This window comes from Schistocerca nitens, chromosome 4, assembly GCF_023898315.1.
Source record: "Schistocerca nitens isolate TAMUIC-IGC-003100 chromosome 4, iqSchNite1.1, whole genome shotgun sequence".
Taxonomy (NCBI): Eukaryota; Metazoa; Arthropoda; class Insecta; order Orthoptera; family Acrididae; genus Schistocerca; species Schistocerca nitens.
Window position 1 is genome coordinate 697,880,326 of NC_064617.1, and position 21,613 is coordinate 697,901,938.

General features: G+C 43.1%; 1 protein-coding gene across 1 annotated transcript in view; it reads right to left on the reverse strand.

The window, feature by feature from the left end:
- LOC126252043 (UDP-glucosyltransferase 2-like) overlaps positions 1–6,861 on the reverse strand; it is an 85,043-nt gene extending 78,182 nt beyond the window's left edge. Inside the window, exon 1 of the mRNA XM_049952837.1 lies at positions 6,780–6,861. The gene's annotated coding sequence lies outside the window, so the exon portion shown is untranslated. The remainder of the gene's footprint in view (positions 1–6,779) is intronic.
- Between the last annotated feature and the right edge of the window lie 14,752 nt (positions 6,862–21,613).

Genomic DNA, 21,613 nt, shown 5'->3' on the forward strand with positions numbered 1-21,613 from the left:
ATGTATCCAGAAAGGTCTGTACAGGACCTGCAACATGCGGTCCTGCGCTATCCTGCTGAAATGTAGGGTTTTGCAGGGATCGAATAAAGGGTAGCCACGGGTTGTAACACATCTGAAACGTAACGTCCACTGTTCAAAGTGCCGTCAATGCGAACAAGAGTGACCGAGACGTGTAACACATGGCACTCCATACCATCACGCCGGGTGATGCGTCAGTATGGCGATGACGAATACACGCTTCCAATGTGCGTTCACTGCGATGTCGCCAAACACGGATGCGACCATCAGATGCTGTAAACAGAACCTGGATCATCCGAAAAAATGACGTTTTGCCATTCGTGCACCCAGGTTCGTTGTTGAGTACACCATCGCAGGCGCTCCTGTCTGTGATGCAGCGTCAAGGGTAACCGCAGCCATGGTCTCCGAGCTGATAGTCCATGCTGCTGCAAACGTCGTTGAACTGTTCGTGCAAATGGTTGTTGTCTTGCAAACGTCCTCATCTGCTCACTCATGGATCGAGACGTGGCTGCACGATCCGTTTCAGCCATGCGGATAAGATGCCTGTCATCTCGACTGCTAGTGATACGAGGCCGATGGGATGCAGCACGGCGTTCTGTATTACCCTCCTGAACCCACCGATTCCATATTCTGCTAACAGTCATTGGATCTCGACCAACGCGAGCAGCAATGTCGCGATACGATAAACGGCGCAATCGCGACAGGCTACAATCCGACCTTTATCAAACTCGGAAACGTGATGGTAGGCATTTTTCCTCCTTACGCGATGCATCAAAACAACGTTTCACCAGGCAACGCCGGTCAACTGCTGTTTGTGTATGAGAAACCGGTTGGAAACTTTCCTCATGTCAGCACGTTGTAGGTGTTGCCACCGGTGCCACCCTTTTGTGAATGCTCTGAAAAGCTAATCATTTGCATATCACAGCATCTTCTTCCTGTAGGTTAAATTTCGCGTCTCTAGCACGTCATCTTCTTGGTGTAGCAATTTTAATGGCCAGTGGTGTAGTACCAGTGATAACTGGGATCAAGGAAGAAACCTCCCTGAAGATTGTCGTCGCTGCAACAGGGCGATCCCTGGGCAACAGTTTAATACTGTCCAATGCTTCCACGAAGGCGCTGCTGCAAGGCAACAAGTATGATAGAGAACATCAGAATTGATAAAGTGATTAAAAAAAAGATTTGACATTAGCCAGACAAATATATCGACTTCTTATCTACAACAGATGTAGTCAGTCAGACTGCAGTGCTCCATACATTTGGTAAAGAAAAAAGTGTAGAGTCTGGTACTGCAAGGAAACGAGGGAGAGGATGTTGTTATGGGTGGCCGGTGTCCTGTTTCTACAATACAAATGCACACGTGGATTAATACGGTTCTTTATTTACATGAACTCGAAACATTTACTTAACTTGAATAGAGCCCATGTTTTGTAGTACAAGCTCATCAGTAATAGTCCTCTTGCAGACTGATGTAACGTCAGTATTGGTAATCTTGCTATTACAAACTTTAGTTTCTCACTGCTAGTATAGTACAGTTCTGGTTGAGGTGACTGGTGCCACTTTAGTCACTAATCTGGTCGCTATGTACTGTCGTAGCCTGTGACGAACTAAACCCGCCTTGCGATTAAACTGGCACACGCCAACCTGGAGATAAAACTAGATGATTATGTGAGACCCTCTGGTCAGTGTCAGAGGCCTAAATACATGCAGTGGAAAGGGCGTTGTCGGCGTGTTGCTTGTGGGTGTGTCTGTGGCCTCTCTCGTGACAGGCATGCTTGATCCAGCGCCTATTAATCCATCTTTGCCGACCGGTGTGCTGGCGACGGCTTAACGCCAGCATAAAAATATCGCTAGAAGACTACCCAACTGGCAGAATGAAAGGTTGTAACTGCTACGTGCCTACGTCATAATATGGTGTGGTCCAAAAAGATTGATTCCACTGCACAAGAATACACCGAACAGCCAGAACTTTAGGACCAATGACCACCGACCAGGCGATACCAGCGTCACCTGGAAAGGAATGGTTTGCTAGTCAGACACAAGTATGGTGCATGTAGTATCTATGAGCGTGCTGTCCGTGTGTAGGATGGGGAAGACACGCAGTCTATTTGAGTTTGACCGAGGGCACGATTGTGATGGCCTAGAGGCTCGGCACGAGCATTTCTGAAACTGCACGACTTGTCAGGTGTTAAAGGAGCGCTGTGCTGAGTGTCTTGAACCAAACACTCCTAACAGTGGGCCTCCACAGTTGACGACCCACGCATGTGCCTATGGTAACACCATAACATCGGCAACTACTACTGAAATGGGCACGTGACTGGCAGAGTGTTGCATGATCAAATGAACCCCAATACCTTTTTCATCATGCCTGTGGGAGGGCGCGAATCCCTCTTCTTCCAGGCGGACGATTCCTTGTCACCTGTACTGTGGCACGGAGAAAGGCTAGTGGTGGGTCCGTTATGCTCTGTGGAACATTCACGTCGGTACCCATGGGGCCAGTGGAGCTCATGCAAGGCACAATGAAGTTCAAGGAGTGCTGTTCATTGGTTGCAGATCATTTACACTCGTTTCCTGACAATCTTGTTTCCCAACAGCAGTGTTCTTTTTTTTCCCAAAAAGATAATGTGCCATGTTTCAAGGCCAGGGGCGTGATGAAATGATTCGAGGAACTCAGTGGCGAGTTCCAACTGATTTGCTGCCACCCCTCCCCCCTCCAGCTCCCGCCCCCCCCCCCAACTCGCCAGATATGAACCCGACTGAACACATCTGGGATGTGATTAAACGAAGCATCAGAGTTCATCGGCCTCCTCCCCGGAATTTACCAAAATTAGGTGACTTGTGTGCGCAGGTGTGGTAGCAACTCCCTCTAGCGACCTACCAATGCCTCATTGCTTCCCTGCTGCGACACGTTTCCACTGTTATCCGTGTCAAGGGTGGACATACCAGCTATTAGGTAGGCAGCCATAATGTTCTGGCTGCTCAGTGTATATCTTCTATATGAACCAAGATATCAAGTTAGGATGGATTTAAACTTCTGCATCGAAACTAAAAGGTTGCTTTGATGCCAGTTTTAAGTTGCCGTTCGTGTTGTTGTTCATGTTGCCGTTTCGTGTTGTTGCCAGCGGGGGTCCCCATGCTGTAGCTCGCTCGCTCATTATCCGATGGGCGTCGAATCCAGATGGCGAGATACGGCAACAAAAGACGTTTTGCGATGTCCTTTTCAACTGGTGCAGTTCAGTCACAACCGTGCGACGGGATTTTCATTGAAAGTACGGCATTGCAGCTCGCACAGCGTCGGATATCGCACTGCAGCATTGGTCTTCACTGTCGCCTGGTCTCTCGGTATGTGGTGTTTTCTGTGGGGGTTTATGGAGGATTCCATCAGCGTGCCTCCTCCTCTAATTGGGTGAACCGCGACACCGCATAACAACGACAGCGGATGCAGTAGCTCCGCACACCTTCGCCGAAGTATGAAAACAGATTGCTTATCGTCCCGATCTTTGTCGTGCGTCTGGTGGTAGGCACACACAACATTTGTGAGAGGCAAATAAAACTCTGAATCTAAACGTAATTGTAGGAAGTACTTCAGTATCGTATTTGAATGCATTTAAAAATATAACCTTGTAAAATCAGATGATTCTTTTCAAAATAGAAAAAATCTTTGTTGTCCTAAGCGTAAGTTAAAATTTACTCCAAGCTTCCATATTCCTTCATGCAGATGATAAAGTGTTGTGAAATCGGATGACTGTTTTATCAGGGGGTTTGAGATGCTGATTCAAATTAAGGCAACATGAATACTGCGCAATGAACGCAATGAAAACACTAATTCCTAGTGCTATAGTTAAATGATGATAGCACATGACACCGATGACATGTGGTGTATGCTGGTTGCAATGGTGTGTGACACAGACCAATAAAGTCAGCTATGAAGGCCGCTAATCCATAGTAAGCAATTGTGAAGAGCACATTTCTAGGTTTAATGTTATCGATTGAAGCATACAGATTATTTCTCTTGTCTGGTGGATCCGTTAACGACAGACGTCTCTTATCGAGTGATAGCTTATCAAAGTACAGGGTGTCCGAAAAGTCTTTCCCTGATTACATAAATTGATAACTCAGGCTAGAAGTAAGATACAAATATGAAACTGGTTTCTAATTGTTTACAAACTATCAAAATTTTTTTCGGTTTTGGGTTCGCAGTACGTAAGTAGTGGATGAGGTGCAGTGCCCAAGAAGCCATGTTAACCAATCAGGAAAAGGCACAGTGTCTCCTGTGGTACCATGAGACACGATCACCAACCACAGTGCAGAGACACTTCCAGACAACATTTGGAAGGAATCCACCTGATGTCAAGAGCATTAAAGCCTGGTATGAGAGGTTCAAGAACACAGGATCGGTTGCTGACCTTCCGAGGTCTGGTCGACCAAGAACCTCAGCAGACAGGGTGGAAGCTGTAAGGCAGTCTTTTCTGCGAAGTCCGAAGAAATCGGTGCGCAGGGCCTCACGTGAATTACAGATGCCAGAAAGCTCTCTCTATGACATTTTATACAAACGTTTATTGTTTCGTTTATACAAAGTGCAAATCGTGCAGGCCTTGTTGCCCAATGACAGTACACGTCGATATGACTTTGCGGTCGAAATGCTATCACGTATTGAGGACGATGATGATTATCTCAGACGAATTGCCTTTTCCGACGAAGCGACCTTTTTAGTCAGTGGAGTAGTGAATCGCCATAATGTGCGCATTTGGGATTCACAACCCCCTGCCTCTGGTGCACTCCAAAGGTGAATGTTTAGTGCGCGCTATTGCAAGATCGAATTATCGTGCCATTCTTCTTCTCTGAGGCTACCATCACATCTGCAGTGTATCTGGACATATTGCAACTGTATGCTGTTCCTCACCCCGATGTCTTGTTTCGGCAAGACGGTGCACAGCCTCATTGGGATTTGGACGTCCGTACCTATCTCGATATGACCTTTCCTGGGCGATGGATTGGTCGTGATGGGCCAACGGTTTGGCCTCCACGCTCTCCTGACATAACCCCATTAGACTTCTTTTTATGGGGTTATGTCAAGGACGAGGTCTACCGAAAACGTGTACCAGATCTTGAAACCCTGCGGCAACGGATAACCACAGTCGTTGAATCGATCCCTCCAGTGATGTTGGCTAATGTGTGGACGGAAATTGAATATCGCCTAGATGTGCTACGTGCTACCAAGGGTGCTCATGTGGAAGTTAACTGATGTGTGAAAAAAACTTTGGTAGTTTGTAAACAATTACACACCAGTTTCATATTTGTATCTTACTTGTAGCCTGAGTTGTCAATTTATGTAATCATGGAAAGACGTTTCGGACACCCTGTATTAATTATGATGTAATTACACACACTTCTCAACATCCCTGTTAAATGGCGACCTTCAAGGCATCTGTTGCTTACACGTGTGGCACAACAGTTATTTCAGGTAGTCATCAACGAAATATAACTTCATGCATTGAAACATAAATCTGGGTTTTTGTGTGGCTTATTAGGCAAGTACTGGGTATTCTTTTGAGGACTCAAGTTGGATTCAGCAACGGTAAGGGTAACCAGTGGGCAATACTAAAGTATTGCAGGTATTGTACTATATATTACGTTGTGCTTGACAGGTATGGGTGTCAGTAGAACCATAACTGAGAAGAATCGCTTTGTCTTTTGTAAATTTGGGCTTTATTCATTTTTCAAGGAAGGTAATCTTTTCGTGGTACTTACTGACCTTAAAGTGTCGCATTAAAACTCGTAATATCCATGCTCTATGTGGACACCATACACTAGACTGGAATAATAGAAGAGATAGTGGAGAAGTTCTAAAGAAAGCCAATGCGTTACGTCAAGGGATCTTATAACCGGTGTGAGAGTGTTATGGAGATTAAAACTTGCTGTTAGATTAAAATGGTGTATCGGATCAGCACTGCACCCTGAACCTTAAGGAGATATTCAGCATACTCCAGTGACAGACACTACGAGAGAAGCGCTGTATATCACGGAAAGGACTACTATTGCATTAGAGAGGTTACGTTCCAGAAAGAGTCGGAGAATATATTATTTTCTCCCACTTAAGTCTCACGAAAGGACCATGATTAGAGAATCAGAGAAATTAGAACTTCTATGGAGTTTTACCAACTGTCATTGTTCTCATGCACAATTTGCGAATGGGACAAGGCAGTGGGGGAAATTATGGTGATACGATAACTACCTTCATCACGCACCATAAGGTGGCTTGCGAAAAATAGATGTAGACGTAGAAAGATGAGAGTGGAAATCACCCGCGTTATTTATCACGGAACCATCGAGCATTCGTCTTAATCGATTTAAGAAAATCACGGCGTACCTAAATCTGGATGGTCGAAAGGGAATATGAACCCCAGCCTAAATAGTATGTCCGTTGTACCATAGAAGGACCTGAACAGTATGTACCTTAAATAAATCAATAGTCACATTCGGTTTCGTTATTGGTGATCTTGAACGGACCCCTCAAATATGCAATCCCAAACCAACCAGCGTGGTAGCTGACAAAAGCTTGTACATTCAAATTTGATTCTTAAGTCAGTAAAAGGCGAAGGCAGCTTTTCAACACAATTAACATGCAAACGGATTTCTCTATTATGTCAGCAATGCGCTCGAAGAATTGGTTAACATAAGCGGTGAGAAACCGCCACTGCCGGCGTTTCATAGAGAAGAAGCTTCAGAAGCACAGAACTATCTCGTTTGAGCTTGATACGTACCTTTCACAGCAGCTTAGACGCCTACACGCAGTGGTCGATAACTGGAGCCTCTAAGTAGCTTCTTATCTGTCTGGAGTACACGTATTGACTTAGCCTGGCGTCACTGCATGATAGCTGTGTGATAACTCCAGGTGTCAAATTTCATGCTTACTTGTTACATTCTAGCACTCGGCTGAAGGACGTCTGTGTCTCATCTGGTAAAGATTTTATACAAAAATTTTATGCAGAAAATTGAGGTATTTACATTCCTATGTAAACTCTTGTCTTTTCCAGACAAACTGTGTTGCCAACGACCACGATTTAAAAAAAAAAAGAACCAAACTATCCGCAGTGAAAGCCTGTTATTTAAATAGGAGCTATGGAGTCACCATTTTAAGATTTTAACACGAGTAATATTCAGCAATGTAGAATTTACTAACAGTCCAAAAGGACTTTAAAACACTAATCATTGACATATTAAAAAGGAAAGGGAGTTTTAGTGATTGTACTCCTGCTGAATATTAATTACTACGAGCAGAAAAGAGCTGTGTGCGCTATATTTATGTATGTAGCTCATAATAAATCTGACCTGGAAACTGGAAGCAAAGTACCAGCCTTAAATTATGCTACTGCTGTTGATCACACTGGTGAAGATTTTCTGATGTATAATGGTTCGTGTTTTCGCAGGCTGATCTTGTCGCTTTAAAGACGAAATACTGTGAGGACAAAGATGCAGCTCTTTTTTTATGTTAGTTTCGTATGTTAATCTTACGATTCCCGTTTGCACAGCCAACCAATGTTGCCATTTTGTCCGATTTTCGAGCACAATTCCATCTTAGCAGTGGTTACTGGTGCTCAGATTCGCTTTACCTAGTTTTCTAAAGATATGTTTCATGTTTAGATTCTATCACTGTAGCGAACTGCCAGAATAATTTTCAAGACCCATTTAATGTGAGCCACGGTTATTGTTCGATCGTTGCGTCATACATAAATTTTATCTTTCACCACCCACATGTGACCAAGCTTGTTTCCATATGTCTGGAGCCCTGAAGAAAGACATTCATGGCCGTCGATATACTTCAGACGAAGAGGTGCACGCCTGCATACAATCACGGTTCCCTAGACAACCGCAAACATTTTTCCTTGGAGACATTGACCGTCTTGTCTCGCAGTGAGTTGAATGTATTAACAGTTACGGTGATTACTTCCGAGACAGTAAAAAGTTCACTTATTTTTTTTCATCTGTCTCGTTTTCTTTTGACTACTCCTTATTAGAGTCGAAAACGCACAGTGTCATCTAAAACTGCTGTCCCCACCATTCTGCTAGCAGCTCCATAACACCCTACAAAACTGTTCGGCACTCCCACAACTGCCTTGCTTTAGCTATGACAACCTATTTCATTATTGTCACTCGTGACGCCAGTTTTATGGAGTCAGCCAAGTCTACGTGTGAATTTCCATGTAAGTTTCTTATCAATGAAGTGATAATTTGTCCAATTTCCAGTGCCATTCAGAAAATGAGAACAGAATTAGGGGATTCTCACAGACTGCCAGATCAGTTAGTGTGCAAATCATATTTATAATTTATTGATGGAACCGGGTGTGCGTCGGCATAGAAGGTCTAATAACACACAAAAACAAAACCCATTCCAAACGGCTCAAAATCGAAACTAAATGGGATGTGGTTGCTGCACAGTTTGTCCCAGGAGGAATAATGGTCAGTATCTAGTGATACGACATGGACATACGCTCTGGTTTCCGAGAAAGAACACATTTAATGTACGTTATTATTTACTTTCCGTCTTATTCAATACGCCGTCAGGTTTACACATGTACGCATCTACAACAGTGATTAAGCTTTTCAACTTGCGTTTTACAAATCGTCAATCGAAAAATACGTATTTTTAACACATTCACCTCTAAGAGAATACGTTGTGTTGCTCGTATGAGGTCTCTGCACGTTCCCTAATGAGCTCAGCAGCCTCCATGGTGCGATCGAGCAGTTTGCCTCATCTGTTAATCTTTCCCTTTGTATACCTCAGACTTCATTCAAGTCCATAAACAAAAATCCAAATGGCATAACGTCAGGCGGTCTTGGTGGGCAGTTAAATGTAGTACCCCGACCAATCCAGCGACAAGGGAGAGAGCGGCTGAGATGTTCCCTCACACATCTGGTAAAATGTGGAGGGGCTCGCTCCGTCATGCTAGAAGTACAGTGCAGTTCGCCTGGCAGAAGGAACGTCCACAAGGTACTCAACAAACAAATCTTCAAAAAAAAATAGTGTAAGTAATTCTGTCCTGTCATTCGCTCTTCTAAAAAGACTGAACATATCAACATGCTACCGATCATGCCGCACCCGACATCTATAGAAAAACGAGCTTTGAAACTGGTTTCCACTTTAGCAAGTGGATTTTCCGGCTTCATCAGTTAACAGCATGAAGCAAATGTACATTAAAAGTATTCTACCTTGGAAACCATTCGAAATAGGTCATAAGTCCATATGAAGTGATTTTGCATCAGGTGAGGGGCCATATCCCTGAATATCGGCCATTTCTCCTGAGACATCTCGTATACAAAAAGCTGCATTAGGTGTTTTTCTCAGTAACCTACTCGTACCGAATAATAAGTGAAAGAAGTATTTACTTAGGTGGGTAAATGTAAGAAAAGTTATTCTTTCTTTGAAGTTATGAAGATAATTTGTTGAGTTACTTTATTGAGAGCTACAGCAACGAGATGCAGTTTTTTTATATGGAACATTATTTTTTTCTATAATATGTTCATGTGTTTAAACCAACTGCGTACAAATCAACTTAAAACAAATTTCTATCAGTTTTAGTTAGGGAGCTAGAAATGTTCAAAGTTTTAGGGCTGGATGCAATATACTATAAACGATTCGCTGTGTTCAGATGGCTGTTCTGGTGGCGGAATGGCCGGCCAATGTGACCGAGCGGTTCTAGGCGCTTCAGTCTGGAACCACGCGACCACCACGGTCGCAGGTTCGAATCCTGCCTCGGGCATGGGTGTGTGAGATGTCCTTAGGTTAGTTAGGTTTAAGTAGTTCTAAGTTCTAGGGGACTGATGACCTCCGATGTCAAGTCCCATAGTGCTCAGAGCCATTTTTTTGGCGGCGGAATGTTTATTTAAGCGAGGTGTTCAAACGAGTGTCCAACTGAATACACAACTCAGTGCGGCTTCTAAACGATCTGTGGGCGAGACATAAAGCTGCTGGTGTTGGAGCGACAAGCTTCCTGGGTGCCCTGTTTGAAGTCACTTGGTATTGTGGATACGGTGACAAACACGATTCTCAAGGTATCCCCATAAAAAGAACTACTAGTGTAAACTGGGTGACTATGCGGATGATTCTTGACGACCACAGAATCCTAACTATCTTCCACTTCCAGGAAATCTGTTATCAACTTCTTGAACAACATTACGCGCAGTATGGGCTGAGTGACCATTGTGCTGCATTCACACAGATCTCCAACGTCTACAGCAACATTTTCACGGGGATCACCTAAGTAGTCGACAGTAAAAGCTTTCGCCTGCCAGAGAACCTGTGAATTAGTGCGAACCCATGATTTCATCTCCAACTATTCCACAGAACACATTACTGGACCACCTGCTTTGATGACTGGTATGAAGTTTACACCTTGGACTTTCAGTGGCCCAATTTTTCATATTATAGTGTTTCACTGCACTATAATTTGTGAACGTGAATTCATCAGAGAACATAACAGTTTGTAAAGCGTCCGGAGTGGAATTATTCAAGGCCGATTCCTAGAAGGTAACACTGCAATTGAAATCATTCCCATGCAACTCTTGCGTCAGTGACAAGTGGTGCGAGAGAAACTTGTATCCATGTACTATTCGCCATACAGATGTAATGCTGATACCAGTGGCTGCAGTAACTGCTTGTAAGCCCACATGACGATCTTGGGGTATTGCAGCTCAATCAAGCGCTTATACAGGGTATATGCATGAAATCACGCTTTCGATTGCCTTTTTATTATTAACGTGCAATAATTATTCTACATTAATAATAAGAAGGCGATCGAAAGCATAATTTAATGCACATGTTTTTTTTCCTTTTTTAAATGTTGCTAAATACAGTATATATTAACAGCAATCGATCGCCCACTTACGTCACAACTTTCATAGGCTAACCACGTCATCGCATATGATGACGTTAATGGTCAGTTACAGCTTAGACAAGATTTCATGTAAACGCGTCAGTGTGGGGATGATGTCGGACCGTGAGTTATATTCAGTGGTGGTATTCGAAAATCCACGATATAGTGACGTTGAAGTAACATTCTCTGTAGTGTGTCAAGGCAGATGTCTGCTTTATTTCATGTAAGTATGCTCAATGCACAGAAGGAGACTTCCCACTGTTTAGTGAGAGAGAATGCGCTCACCTACAGGGTTGCACTTTTACGAATTTAATGCTTTCCAGTCATGCAGTTCAACTTGCTTAAGACTATTGGCAAAGTTGCCAGTCATATGTCTATTGATTCTACGGGGGAATGTGGAGCAAACTGTTGGAAATAGAGGCCAAAACTTCTCACCCACTAGAAGAAATCTTCGCTCAACTCCACGATTCATGTTGCGTGTAGTGCAAAAAGGAGACGATATGTATTAACTAAATGTAGTCATAGAACTACAGTCTTACGTAAATATCTTCATATACCCTGCTATATGCCAGAGTTGTGTGTGAGTCTTGGTGTGCGTTTGGTGCTTAGGGCGCTCAGTGTCAAGATTATCGTCGCCCTAACACACATTAAAAGACACAAATGTGAAAAAATTATTAAAATGTGATCATGAACGCTATGACAATGGGAAAGAATAAAAGATGCTATACGTGAGTCTAAATCACAAGTTAAACGACAAAGAAGCTAAAAGGAAGGCACAGGAAAATGTCACTGGCTGACCAGTTACGTAAAATATGGGTAAGCTAGTAACCTGTAAACATGATAAAACCATTGGACAGCTCACAAAACTCTAACCACATTCATCTGATCGTTACCTAAAATAGGCTGCAGATCCGTCGGCAAATCAGCTGATTCTAATGATATATTTTAAAAAATCGCTGTAATGTTATATCGCTTATCGCGACTTGTCGTATAGAATGACGTATTTTTTACTACATTGTCGGTGAAACGCCCAATGTTCATTTTTGTTTGTTACGTATTTGGGAATTACTAACAACAAGGTTATGCTTATTTTCGAACTCTCCTTTTCTGTAGATTGTTGGTTTCAAAACAGTATTTGTGTTAAACAACCAATGCAAGTACATGAGTATTTCTGGGCCGCTGATAAAAAAAGAAAGGACTGGACCAATGATAAAATAGCTTCGTGTGGAGGGAGTTACTGAAAATATTCAGTTTATTGTAATTTTTCATAAAGGGATTTCTATGGACTTGTTTTTTCTTTTTACCAGTCGTGTGATAGAGGCTCACTTGTTGGGTTGCCTTTATACTTGCTTTGTGCCACATGTAGCCTGTGGGCCATGGGTTGGACATCACCGTAGAGCCACGGAAGTTGTTTAATACTGAAGGAAACTCACTCGTTACACTGCGATTAGAAAATGGGGCAAAAAACGTCAGCATTGTGAAGGAATTGGGTGTCACACATTTAACGATTTGTATAATTTGAAACGACAGAGAGAAGCGATCTCTTTGCGAACACAGTTCTTTAAACATTGATTGGATAAAGTCATTTGGTTACAAAGATACTGAAAAAGTATTAGCTACATGGTTTAAGCGGCTAAGATGAAATAATGTGCCGATCAATGGACCTATTCTTGAAACAAAAGTCAAGGAATTTGTCAATGTGCCGATCAATGGACCTATTCTTGAAACAAAAGTCAAGGAATTTGTCCATCTGCTGGAAAATCCTAACTTAAATTACTATTCTTTGTCTTTCATACACACACCCCGCTTCCCAGAAGTCCTGAACATAGACGTCGACTGTCAATATTGTGTCACAGACACAGTCCCTTTGACTGTTCAGAGGTGTCACTAAAGCCGCGCAAAGATGTACACAACCGTGCATGAAAATGGCTCTGAGCACTATGGGACTTAACATCTGAGGTCATCAGTCCCCTAGAACTTAGAACTACTTAAACCTAACTAACCTAAGGACATCACACACATCCATGCCCGAGGCAGGATTCGAACCTGCGACCATAGTGGTCGCGCGGTTCCAGACTGAAGCGCCTAGAGCAACCGTGCATGAACGGCGCCTGTTAGACGGAGGGGGTCAGACAGCCGATCAGTTCCAGTCATTCAGCCAGGAAGGAGGTACACGGTTCGTGTTGTCTGTAGTTCAACCATGCCTAGACGGTCAATACCGCGTTTCGATCGCGTCCACATTGTTACTTTGTGCCAGGAAGGGCTCTCAACAAAGGTAGTGTCCCGGCGTCTCGGAGTGAACTAAAGCGATGTTGTTCGGACATGGAGGAGATACAAGACAGACAGGAAGTGTCGATTACATGCCTCGCTAAAGGCCGTCCAAGGGCTACTATTGCAGTGAATGACCATTACCTACAGATTATGGCTCAGAAGAACTCAGACAGCAACGCCATCATGTTGAATAATGCTTTTCATGTAGCCTCACGACGTCGTGTTACGACTCAAATTGTGCGCAATAGGCTGCGTCGTGCACAACTTCACTCCCGACGTCCATGGCGAGGACCATCTTAGCAACCACGACACCATGCAGCGCAGTACAGATGGGCCCAACAACATGCCGAATGGACCGCTCAGGATTGGCATCACGTTCTCTTCACCGATGAGTGTCACATATGCCTTCAACCAGACAATCGTCGGAGACGTGTTTAGAGGTAACGCGGTCAGGCTGAACGCCAACCATATCGGCTGCACATTGGCGAGGCATTCGTCTTCATGGGCGATAATTCGCGCCCCCATCGTGCATATATTGTGAATGACTTCCTTCAGGATAACGACATCGCTCGACTAGAGTGGCCAGCGTGTTCTCCAGACATGAACCCTATCGAACATACCTGCGATAGATTGATAAGGACTGTTTATGGACGACGTGACCCACCAACCACTCTGAGGGATCTACGCCGAATCGCCGCTGCCGTGTGGGACAATCTGGACCAACAGTACCTTGATGAACTTGTGGATAGTATGCCACGACGAATACAGGCATGCATCAATGCAAGAGGACGTGCTACCGGGTATTAGAGGTACCGGTGTGTACGGAAATCTGGACCACCACCTCTGAAGGTCTCGCTGTATGGTGGTACAACATGCAATGTGTGGTTTTCACGGACAATAAAAAGTGTGGAAATGATGTTTATGTTGATCTCTATTCCAATTTTCTGTACAGGTTCCGGAACTCTCGGAACCGAGGTGATGCAAAACTTCTTTTGATGTGTGTAGAACGTTTACGAGCTCGCCATGATATTATAGCCAGGAAAATGGCGGAGCTGCCGGTGTACCTGATGTCAAAACAGATGAGTGGCTATCTAACAAGTGACTTGTTTCGTTGAAGGTTAGAATGCAGATGATACATTCAGTGCAGATGAGACCGATTTGTTTTACATTGTGATCCCAGGTACGACATTGAAATTTCAAGATGTGTGGTGTTTAGTTTGGAAAATACCTAAGACAAGAATCACAGTTATGGTTGCTCCAAATATAACAAGATCATGTAAAGAAATCTCTCCAGTGATCGTAATATCGAGAAAACCTAGATGTTTTATAAACATTCGCTCCATAACTGTAGCGACTAAGCCAATACACTCTCTGGAAGGACACGATATTTTTGTAAAGTGTCTGCGCAACTGGAACTCTCAGCTGAAATCGAAGAAACAAAAATTATTCTCCTTGTCGATAAATACCCCTCTCACCCACTAGTCGACAGTCAGCAGTGCATAAAGCTTTTTTTTTACCTCCATACGTCACTTCATTTCTACAACCTAGTAACCAGGAAGTTATAAAATTTCTAAAAATCCATTACAGGAAACTTCACGTGATTAACGTGTTATAGATAGTGGAATACTGTTTTTTTTCCTTTTGTACTGTTGATTGGGTCATTCATGGCTATTGAACTATACAGAAGTTACAGTAAGTTTTAAACATGCTCAACATTTTATGTCATTCACCACCAAGACTGCGTTCGACATTATTGAACAGTTTATATTGTTGCTACTTCTTTCTTCACCTATTAAAGAAATTTAATTTTTGCTGGCATGTTATTGCTGTATGTACTGCATAACGTAAGAAAAATTCCTCTTCAGTACCTCTCTACAATTACTGTATTATCCTGTAGCTGTAAGAAAAATTCCTCTTCAGTACCTCTCTACAATTACTGTATTATCCTGTAGACGTACTATACTTCTGCTACTTTCTGAAGTTTTTACTCTGCGGTACCTTAAAATTTACAGGTGCGAAATTTCTATCAACAAAGCAGAAGCTCGATTTATGTGACTATCGGCTGTAATGAGAGTAAGTCGTCGGTTTCTTCGACGTCGTTATAACTGCTTTCGACTGTGTACGGTGGATACCTAGCATATATGGTTCAACTTTGCTGACCCATATGGGCTGCAGAAGTCTCTTTCACTGTGTTCGTTAGTGTGTTTCCTTCTTCTTCTTTTTCTTCTTTTTCTTCTTCTTTTACTCTTCTGCCTATACTCGTAACTTATGAGAGCCTTCTCAGACTTTCAGTTACTGGTTTAAATGTTTCTGGGAAAGATTATCCATGTTGCAGCTGTCCTAATTTTAGCAATTGTGTTTATCGTCGAATAGCCTTTCATGTCTCAATAACTTTACACTTTGTCATCGACATAACGTATACTACTTACTCTGAAACTGCTGGTGGTGATGGGATACAACTTCAGTATCTATTGTCTGGATAAAACTGAGCATATCCGTGACTCTTCGTTGACTTATTCAGTTTTGTCATTCAGCATATGACCTTTTCTAGCTACTGTCTTCACAAAACTTTCCAGTTCCATTAACTCAATATTGATTGCCTCGATTTTTCTGTCAGTGTACAGACCCATGTGCTTCACACCCTGACAATGGGTGTAAGACAAATATACAAATTAATCCATAGGCTACAGTATACTAATATCGTTGTGTATTAGTACACTACTTTTTAAGAAGAATCTCCTGGAAATTTTGTCTCTATCGACCTTCACTCAATTTCATGGTTCAAGAGCTGGGGACTGGTAAGGGCCGCCAGCCCTTTGTCATCATAAGATCTGGGTATGCTCAGCGACCATTGTAAGGCACGGCAGTGGAACATTATGCGTCACAGGGAATGGGGATCTTCGCTTGACCATCCAAATCGAGAGGGTGCTAAAAACTGCTGTAAAAAAAACCTCAATCTCAACATGTGCTGTGTGCTGGTAAGATGCATTTCTGGGGATCCCGCCACACCTCAGTTGTCTAAGACTTGCATAGGCATGTGAGGCTCTGTCTAGGTGGACTTTTATTTGCCTAGCTGCACATGGGACCGAGATGGAACCTTCAAAGTCTTCTCTTCCATCTCCTATCGGAATGGGTGAGTCACTGACAGATACTGACACCCAGTCTAATAAGAGAGCTCGTGTGACCAGTCCTCCATACTCAGGGATATTAACGGATTCAAGCAGGTTTAGTAATAGAATGCAGGCTGTTAGCCTGAGTGTGTTTTAATGGAGAGTTTTGAAAAGGTGTCACCTTGTTACATACAAATTGGTTTGGAGGAGTTTGCAGGTACTTTAAAATCAGTTAATCGATTACGAAATGGGACACTGTTGGTGGAAATATCAAGTTGCCAACAAGTAACAAACCTGCAGAAGCCCAAAATACTTGGGGAATATGCCATTGAGAGTGAGCTCCACGTCACATTAAACTAAATCCCCAAAGAAGAAATCTCCTAGGAAAACATGAAAGTTGAATAGGCCCAAGAAGGCATTGTAGATGTGCAGAATATTATGAAATGGGTGGAAGGTGATCTGATTAAATCCGACTAGTTCATCTTCACTTTTAATAGCACGGAACTCCTGAAACATATTAAGGCAGGTTTTCTTTGCTTAACCATGTCTCCAGTCCCATGCACTGTTTTAAATGCCAGCGATTTGGGCGCACTACACTTGGAGGTAAGGAAGAAGCCACTAGTGGCAAATGTGGGAAGTCTCTGCATGAAGGAGTCGGATGTTTGTCTCCTCCAAAGTGTGTGAATTACTCGGGGCTCACCCTCTTGTAGTAGGGACTGCTGCATCTTCCTTGAAGAACAAAAGATACAGGAGATAAAAACCACATGACGGATCCTCTATGGTGAGACCAAGAAGATTTATAAGACCATGCGGCCCCCAACCATTCGCAATCTCCTTTGCATCAATTGTTAAACAGTCAGTACAGAAAACTGATGCTGCTACACAAACGAAGGTTGCTAGTGTTAGCACTAGTACCTGCATTTGTCAGTGTACTTATGCTGCTGCAGTTTCTTCACAGCCTGCACTTCCTCCCGAAACATCAGAAAAGTCTGTGATCGGTAATGTTGCGGAGCTCCCTGTTCACCCTAAGGTTCAGTCTGGTCCGCCTTCCAGTGCTGCCACTACTGCTGCCCTTGTTGTGGCTCTGAAGCCTATCCAGGGCAAAAAGTCAAGGCCAAGCGTCCCCCACCTACGGAGTCGGGAAGTAGACAGTTCAGTGATCGATGCAATACTACCTGACATCTCTCTTGGCTCTTTGGTAGAGCTAAAGGAGCTTGATGTCAGGCTGGGGCAATCCTCTAGCCGCAAGACTGAGCCCTCACCCATTACGGGCTCCCCTCCCTGGTGGAAAGACAGGGTGAAAGTGCAACCCCTGTGATAGAGGGCTCCTATATTACAGTGCCTATGTTTACAAGAAATACATTTTAAAGTCACTGACAATCCTGTGCTGTGGAGCTGTATCATAAGGATGACCTGACTGCGGAGAGAGTCAATGGTTGGGTTGCTGTGTTTGATGATAATGGACATCACTCCTGTGCTCCCCCCCCCCCCCCCCCCCCTGGCTGCTTACCTGAAAGCAGTGGCTCCTGAAATTCATGAGTGTCAGAGGATCACTGCTTGCTCGCTGTATCTACCCCCACCAGACGCAGTAGATCCTGAGGCTCTCACAGATTTTGTGGAACAACTCCCACAATCATTTCTCCTACTGGGAGACTTCAATGCCCATCATGTCTTGTGGGGTTTGACCTCTCCTTGCTTTGGGATCGGGGTTTGAAGAGCCTCATGATGTCTCACGAGCTGTGCATCCTCAACACAGGTAGTCACACTCATTTCTGCACTGCTTCTGGGTCATTCTCAATCATCGACCTCACTTTCTGCTTTCCCACTCTCGCAGATTCTGTTCAGTGGGAGGTCATTGACGATCTGCATTCCAGTGACCACTTTCCACTCCGCATTCTCCTATTCGATGGGGCACTACCTGACGTGAAGTCACCAACATGGATAGTCAACAGGGATAATAGGACGCTGTTCAACCAGCCATCTGTGTTTGAACATTGCCTGAACATCCATGAATGGGTGGACCACATGTCGCTGATTTATCCATACCAATATCTTTAGGTCATCTTAAGAAATTGACTGTACTCTGGTGGACAGATATGTGCCGTTCAGCCATCTGGAACAGGAAAGCAGCTCTTCGACGGTTGAAATGCCTCTCTACAGCAGACAATCTCAAAGCCTTTCGGGTCGCGAGGGCCAAGGCTCGACGTGTACTTAAGCAGAGCAAGAAAAGATCATGGCAAGCATTCCTGGACTCCATCAACCGTTCAGCGAAAGTATGAGAAGCCATAAGGAGGATTTCTGGTAAACGCAGCCGTTTACCAATAGCAGCAGTGCTGAAACAGGTATGTCTCCAAACAGCTCCCAGAGACATCGCTCGTAGGCTTGCCGAGAATTTTGCACAAACTGCTGCCAACGCCTGCCAAGATCCGGCGTTTAGTGGCTGCCGTGCGTCTGTAGAGAGGGGAATATTAGACTTCAGACCCAAAAAATCTGAGACTTACAACTACCCTTTCTCCATGTGGGAGCTGGAACAGGCCCTGTCTGGGACTCATCACACTGCACCTGGTCACAACCAAATCCGACACTGCATGCTTCGACATTTGCCAACAGCGTCAAAGGAAATTGTCTCGAATGTTTTAATGTTTTATGGCAGACAGGTAACTTTCCCAACTCGTGGAGAGAGGCACTTCTGATTTCTCTCCTGAAACCAGGAAAAGACCACATATGTCCCAGTAGTTACTGGAGTATCGCCTTAACGAGCTGTGTAGGAAAAACCTTGGACCGAATGGTTAACCGTCATCTGCTCTGGTTGCCAGAGACCAGGCAACTTCTTAGCCACTCTGAGTGTTGATTCAGGAGGACCCTGTTAGAAATATCTATTCAGCAGGCTTTCCTACAGAAAAATCGCTGTATCAGTACATTCTTTGATCTCAGGAATGCATACGATACTAGTTGGAGCTACTATACTCTTGCCAAATATATGGTGAAATAAGTATAAAAATCTTGTGTCGTGAAAGGGACCAAACTGCTGAGGTCATCGGTCCCTAGACTTACACACTACTTAAACTAGCTTATGCTAAGAACAACACACACATACCCATGCCCGAGGGAGGACTCGAACCTCCGGCGGGAAGGGCCGTGCAATCCGTGTTATGGCGCCTCACACAGCGCGGCCACTCCGCTCGGCTTATATCGTCATTTTCATCTTCCAAAGACAGGGATGCTTAGAGGATGTCGATTATTTGATGGATAAGAAAATGCCATCATTCTTCCATACTTATGCAGTGAAACGCGTTCCCACACCTACTTGTGAATGTGAATGTGGGTTTTCGCAAATGACTCTCATTATCAGAACTACAAGAGCTTCATTCCGACTTTCAACTGTCAGCAATCTGATGTTCATTAAATTGGTTTGTCCTCCGCTGTAGTTCTTTCAATCTATGGGTTATGCATGCTCTGGATTTATGAAAGGCAGACGTCTTGTTACTGACACCAAGAGTAAAGTATGAAGACGTGAAGACCACAGTAACCATGAACTGACGTCAGTTTGAAAACTTTTGTAGTGCTAGGTAACGTTAATTACAATGTAGTTTTATAGTTAGATAAATAATCATCCATATCGAAAATTTCACTAATTGTCGCTGCATTACATCTAGTCTGAGAGTACACCCAAACTTCGTTTTAAGCAAAGAACACTGCTCAGAACACTTTAAAAACGACGCTCTCTTAAATTATGTTAAGCACTGTAATGGTTCCAAAACAAGTAACGATTAGACGGCGAGTAGAAGTTGACACTAGCTTGTAAACGTACTATCGCCTTTCAATTAGCGTTGGTTTTAAATCACAAGACACGAAACAAGTGAAAACTCTGCATAGCACGATATTTATAACAACACTGTTAAACAGACACAATCCGGAAATTATGGAGATCACTTCATTGTATTCAGAACAACTCGTAACACTCATCTTCAGCTGGTTTGGGAGTAATCGCTATGACGCGGCGAGGCTTTAACGCCATTCAGTCCAGATCACGGCCTCTCAGACCGGTAATTTTAACTGGTGATTAACTGCATATCCACGAGAACAGTGCAAATAAGATGACCATACGCGCTCAAAACATACACTGGCGGGTCGAAAACAAATAAACAACCATAGAGTACCGACTACTTTTGTCCTGACCACCAGGCAGAATGGTCATACTTCCTGACACAGAACACCTCAATGTTTACAGTACAGGGTATCGACTTGTTCTGTCCTGATCATGAAATAGAACAGTGGTACTTCATGATTCAGAATTTGTAAATGTTTACAGCACAGGTAGTGACCACGATGCAAGCTGTCCAGCTTGTTAGGCTATTTGGACTGAACAAGTTCATGATTTTCTGTGATCCATTAGTTAGTTAGTTACGTGTTCCATAGATAATTTGAACGATTCTTCTATCGAGACGATGTGGAATGAGTCAGTTTACTGGATATGTACACATGATAAGTATGAAAACATTGTCATTTTATTCCTACTCATGCAACTACACCTAAAATCAAGTTTTTTATTTTAATTTGTTTTTAAATTAGATTTAAAACTTTCTTACTACCTGTCAGACAGTTTATGTTATTCGTCAAATGATCAAAATTGTTTACTGTTCGTATTGAACTTCTCTCTGGGCCACTGACAGCTTTAATAATAGTAAATAAGGGTCATTCTTCCCTTTAATGTTGTTGGTATGTATATCACTGTTCTTCTGAAATTATATTGGATTGTTTATGACAAATTTCATATCGAAAATATGTATTGTGTCGACGCTGTTGAAATGCCTGACTCTCGGAAGAGGTACCTGTATAAGGTCTGTGGATGAACACCAGCTTTTTTTCTTACTGCTCGCTTTTGTGCAATCAGCACTTTCTTTCTCAGTGATGAGTTAAGCCAGAAAATTATTCTGTATGGCATTACTGAGGGGAAATCTGCAAAATAAGTCAGGAGGATAATATGTTTGTTTCCAAGATTAGAAATTATATGAAGAGAGAAAGTAGCTGAAATTAATTGTTTGAGAAGCTCAGTAATATGCTCTTTCCACTTCAAGTTTTCGTCAATATATATACCCAAAAATATGGAGTATTCTACCCTACTTACTGACTCCAGCTCATGTGCTCATGTGTTTGTATGTATTAATTGTACAGAGCTGAATGTGGAATTTTTTTTCAAAATTTAGAGAAGGTCTTTTTTCAGAGAACCAATTAATAATTGTTTGAAAAATATAATTTACTAACTCTTCTGTTGCTTTATTTCTAATGGGATTTATTGTAACACTAGTATAGTCTGCAAAAAGTACCAATTTTTCTTGTTGA